This window comes from Leptonychotes weddellii, chromosome 4 (genome assembly GCF_054177405.1).
Source record: "Leptonychotes weddellii isolate Sample4059 chromosome 4, ASM5417740v2, whole genome shotgun sequence".
NCBI classification, from domain to species: domain Eukaryota; kingdom Metazoa; phylum Chordata; class Mammalia; order Carnivora; family Phocidae; genus Leptonychotes; species Leptonychotes weddellii.
In genome coordinates, this window is record NC_138372.1 from 170,705,409 (window position 1) to 170,710,864 (window position 5,456).

Below are 5,456 nucleotides of genomic sequence, written 5' to 3' on the forward strand. Positions count from 1 at the left end.
GCCAAGCTGATTCAATAGGGAAAGAATGAGCTGTCTTTTCAACAAATGGTGCTGGGATAACTGGATATCCACAGCGAAAGAACGAAGCTGGACCTTTACTTCATACCTTACACAAAAATTAACTATAAAATTCTTAGAACACAACACAGGAGTAAATCTTCATGACTTTGGATTAGGTATTGGTTTTTTAGCTACAACACCAAAATACAAGCAACAAAAGAAAAAGTAAATTGGAATTCATCAAAATTTAAAACTTTTGCACTGCTAACAATACCAACAAGAAAGTGAAAAGACAACCACTGAATGGGAGAATACATTTGCAAATCATGGATCTGATCAGGGACTTGTATCCATAATATATAAAGAACACTTATAGCACAGTAACAAAAAGATAAATAACCCTATTAAAAAAATTAAAAACAAGTAAAAGGGGGCACCTGGGTGGCTCAGTTGGTTAAGAATCTGACTTCGGCTCAGGTCATGATCTCAGGGTCCTGGGATTGAGCCTGTTGGCAGACTTTCAGTGGGACTTGTCCCTCTGCCCCTCTCCCTGCTTGTGCACGCACAAGCTCTCTCTCAAATAAATAAAATCTTTTAAAAAAAATTAGCAAAGGATCTGAAAAGACATTTCTCCAAAGCTGACATATAAATTGCCAAGAAGCACATGAAAAGATACTCAACATCATTAGCTATCAGAGAAATCAAATCAAAACCACAATGAGATACTACTTCACACCCACTAGGTTGGCTACAATAAAAAGACACACAGGGGCGGCTGGTTGGCTCAGAGGGTTAAGTGGTAAGCGTCTGACTCTTGACTTCCGCTCAGGTCATGATCTCAGGGTCCTGGGATCGAGCCCCGCATCAGGCTCCCTGCTCAGCGGGGAGCCTGCTTCTCCCTCTCCCTCTGCCTGCCGCTCCACCTGCCTGTGCACTTGCTTTCTCTCTCCCTCTCTCTCTGTCAAATAAATAAAATCTTTTTTTTAATCAGTGATCACTGATAAGATTTATTATTTAATTTATTTTTTAAAGATTTTATCCATTCATTTGAGACACAGAGATAGAGAGAGAGCACGAGCAGGGAGAGAGGCGGAGGGAGAAGCAGGCTCCCCAGTGAGCCAAGAGTCCGATGTGGGGCTCAATCCCAGGACCCTGGGACCATGACCCGAGCCGAAGGCAGACGCCCAACCATCTGAGCCACCCAGGTGCCCCATAAATAAAATCTTTTAAAAAAATAAATAGAGGGGCACCTGGGTGGCTCAGTTGGTTAAGCGACTGCCTTCGGCTCAGGTCATGATCCTGGAGTCCCGGGATCGAGTCCCACATCGGGCTCCCTGCTCAGCAGGGAGTCTGCTTCTCCCTCTGACCCTCCCCCTCTCATGCTCTCTCTCTCTCTCATTCTCTCTCTCAAATAAATAAATAAAATCTTAAAAAAATAAATAAATAAATAAATAGAAATTAAAAGAAAAGACATACAATAACAAGTGTTGGAGAGGATGTGGAAAAACCAGAACCTTTACACGGTGGCAGGAATGTAAACTAGTACATTCACTTTGGCACTTCAAAAATAAACTTAGAGCTACTGTAAGATGCAGCAATTTCACCCCTAGGTAAATACCCCAAAGAAATGAAAACATGGGGCGCCTGGGTGGCTCAGTCGTTAAGTGTCTGCCTTCGGCTCAGGTCTGGGATCGAGCCCCGCATCGGGCTCCCTGCTCAGCGGGAAGCCTGCTTCTCCCTCTCCTACTCCCCCTGCTTGTGTTCCCCCTCTCGCTATGTTTCTCTCTGTCAAATAAATAAAATCTTTAAAAAAAAAAAAAAAAAGAAATGAAAACATATGTCCAAACACTGGTTCTCGAATATGTACAGACATTTGTTCACAAACATGTACAAACTGCAGCATTATTCATACTAGCCGAAAAGTGGAAACGACTCAAATGTCCATAACAGGTGAACGGAAAAACAAAATGTGGAAGAGTCATAGAATGGAATATTATCCAGCCATAAAAAGAGTGAAATCCTGCTATGTGCTACCACCCACCTAGAAGAACAGCGGCAGCAGAGACCAGTGGCCCATGTCAATCCCTCCTATCACCCTCCACATCTAACCCATCAAGCCCAATCAACTCGACGCCTCTGCTGCCCTCCCAGCCTCCACCCCACACTCACTCACCTGAACCTGTTTCTGTATTTTGTCTCCTCCAATTCACTCCTGATAGGAGAGCCAGGGTGATGCTTTGGGAAGACTAGCTGTTCAGGTCAGTCTTTCGACATCTGCTTTAGTTGGTGGGGTCTGGCTGGCCGCCTGCCTTGCCACATCTCCTAACCTACTCCAGGCTCCCAATCCATGGGGCCCTGCTGCCCCAAGGGTGCCACATGAGCTGATCCTCCTCCCCACTCTCCATCCATGCTGTGGCCTCAAACTCTATTTTACTCCCAGAGGTGTTTTCCCTGACCCATCATCTGAACAGGGTGCCCTAGGTTTGCTCTCAGAGTCCCACCCCCCATCCTTCAGGGGACACCCTGCAGTTGTCAAATGCATGCCTGTTCCCTGCACTGGACTCTGAGCTTTAGGAGGCAGGGGCCTCACCCTGGCATTACCAGCCCTGGTGGAATGGATGAAGGGACAGGCACGACCACCCCTTCCAATTCCAACACTGCTGCCAGTTAGTGCTCCTTCCTGCCACACCAGAGACCGTGACCACCCACCTGTCTCACACTCAGGAGGAAATGTGGAGGGCTGTGAAGCGTTGGGGCAGCCAAGCTTCTCCAAATACCCACTGGGGTCCTCTACATACTGAATGCATGCCAATTCCAGTTTGTAAAAAAATTTTTTGAAGATTTTATTTTTAAGTAATTTCTACATCCAGTGTGGGGCTTGAACTCACAACCCCAAGATCAAGAGTCACGTGCTCCACCGACAGAGCTCACCGGGCACCCCTGCTTTGTCAATTCTTAACGCTGGCATTCTTTAGGGACTTCACAGTTAATATGAGATGAAGCCCATGTCATGTGTCTTGTCCTCCATAAGGGCCACCACCAGGCTCAGAGGGGCCCTGACGGAGCCCCTGCCCCACAGCATTTCTCAGCCAGCTGTGTAGAGTCACCAACAGGCACGTCGTCCAACTCTCACAAGTGATTTTATCACGCAAAATACATTAGAATGGATCAAAGGTACATAATATCTGCTTTTAAGTCTGACGTGTTCTGGAAAGGAAGTGAATGGGTAAAGCCAGAGCTAAAAAAGACTCTTGCAAAACCCCCTGCTGGACTTACCTGCATCCTGACTATGGCAGGCGGGACTCTGGATGACGGGGTACCCCTTCAGGAGGTACTCCGAGCTCTCAGCTTTGCATACATGCCCTCACTGGCTGGCCTGCTGCTCTGCCCAGCCACAGAACACTCCCGACGCACCTGAGGTTCCCTGCCTCGTGCTGCCCCTTCCACCTGAGGGGCACTGTTCCTATGCCCGGTTAATACCCTTGAAGGCACGGTCGCAGAGTCCCCTCCTTTCTAGATGAGACACCCTTTCTTCCAGAAAGCCTACCTAAACGCTGTTCACACCAGGCTAGGCTAGCAGCCACCGCAGGGGTCTCCCAAAGACCCCACACTCGCCTCCATCACTGCTGTCGACATGAGGTTATCACAATCCAGTCCCACGTGTCCCCTACCAGGAGTCTGGTCTGTCTCCATCTTGGGGCACCTGACTGACAAGTGGCTGGCACACAGCAGGTGACAGGAGAGACCAGGAGCAGGATAAACGTGGGTGGGCCTGGTAGACACAAAACCAGATGTCAAGTCTTGACAAACCAATGGAGAAGGGGTCTATCTGCCAGCAATGCCCATCCTGGGCCCCAGTGGCCATAGGCAGGAAGGCCCACACTGTTCCTAGACAGCCACCTGTGGTTTCCAAACATCCCTGCGAATGAAGGTCCTGGGACCCACAGTGTTACTCCTTTCCAGCTTTTAGGAACCAGAGGCTACTTCCTGGGTTTCCCAGAGTTGGAAGAAATAGGAATCTTAATAGCATAGCTGAATTGTGAATACAAAATATAACGGCCAACACCACAATTAAACAGAAAAACAACGGAGTCCAGAAGCTGCTTCACCTTTATTAGTGACATATGCAATCTGATGCACAAACAATGTGAGAACTGTGGATTGGGGAAATTTATATTGTATATGCTTCATCACAATCCTAACTGCAAGGAAGACCATGCTGGCCACCACAGAAATCCCAGGGAATGGTTGAAGGGACTGTAACAGAAAACCACCTGCAGCATCTTAGGGACAGTATTACTATAAAGCTCAACCATGGAGGAAGCATCAGCCACTCCGGTTAGCGCTGGGGCCTCTCGGATCTCCAAGAAAAGACCAAGAGAGATACTCGTGCCCAGTCTGCTGACTGGAGGGTACATCCAGTTTTGTCATCTGTAAAATGGGGGTGATGAGGAGGGCCTCGGTGGACTGCTGTGAGGACGGGGGAACTGATACATGCAAAGGGCTTGGGATGATGCGTGGTGGTCACTGTACCACTGTAAGGGTTACAGGCATCCCCCCTTATCCACGGAGACATGCTCCAGACCCCCAGCAGATGTCTGAAACCCCAGATAATACCCAACTCTATATATACCATGTTTTTTCCTATACATACATACCGGTGATAAAGTTTAATCCATAAACTGGGCACAATAAGAGATTAACAACAACAATACTAAACTAGAGTAATTCTTAATAATACACTATAAAAAAGTTATGTGAATGTGGGGAAAAAAAAAAAAGACCAAGAGAGGAAGCAAGATAGACAAAGACACACAGTCAAAAAGGAACATCAGCTGGAACACCAGAAGCCAGATGAGGGCTTTCAGGCCTGGCTGTCAGTGAGGGTTTCAAGCTGGGGTGACTGGTTAACCCTGCAGCCAGAACACTTGGGGTCTGGCTTGTCTTCAGCCAGTGTACCCGAGGACAGAAAATGGGCTCTGCTGACTCATCAGCCTCTTGGTGTTAAAATGAATTTTTTCTTTTTTTTTTTAATTTTATTTATTTATTTATTTATTTATTTATTTATTTATTTATTTTTAAAGATTTTATTTATTCATTTGACAGAGAGACACAGAGAGAGAGGGAACACAGGCAGGGGGAGTGGGAGAGGAAGAAGCAGGCTTCCCGTGGAGCAGGGAGCCCGATGTGGGGCTGGATCCCAGGACCCTGGGACCATGACCTGAGCCGAAGGCAGACGCTTAACGACTGAGCCACCCAGGCGCCCCAAAACGAATTTTTTAAAACCTTATACACAGGGCGCCTGGGTGGCTCAGTTGGTTAAGCGACTGCCTTCAGCTCAGGTCATGGTCCCGGCGTCCTGGGATCTAGTCCCACATCGGGCTCCCGGCTCGGCAGGGAGCCTGCTTCTCCCCCTGACCCTCTCCCCTCTCATGCTGTTTCCCTCTCTCTCTCTC

The 5,456-nt window shown here is 47.7% G+C and overlaps 1 long non-coding RNA gene across 1 annotated transcript in view; it reads right to left on the reverse strand.

Annotated features, from left to right (window-relative positions):
• Positions 1 to 1,888: 1,888 nt before the first annotated feature.
• The window catches only part of LOC145721014 (uncharacterized), a 133,643-nt gene continuing 130,075 nt past the window's right edge, over positions 1,889 to 5,456 (reverse strand). The window contains exon 2 of the long non-coding RNA XR_014144493.1: positions 1,889 to 5,208. This is a non-coding gene — a long non-coding RNA (uncharacterized LOC145721014). The remainder of the gene's footprint in view (positions 5,209 to 5,456) is intronic.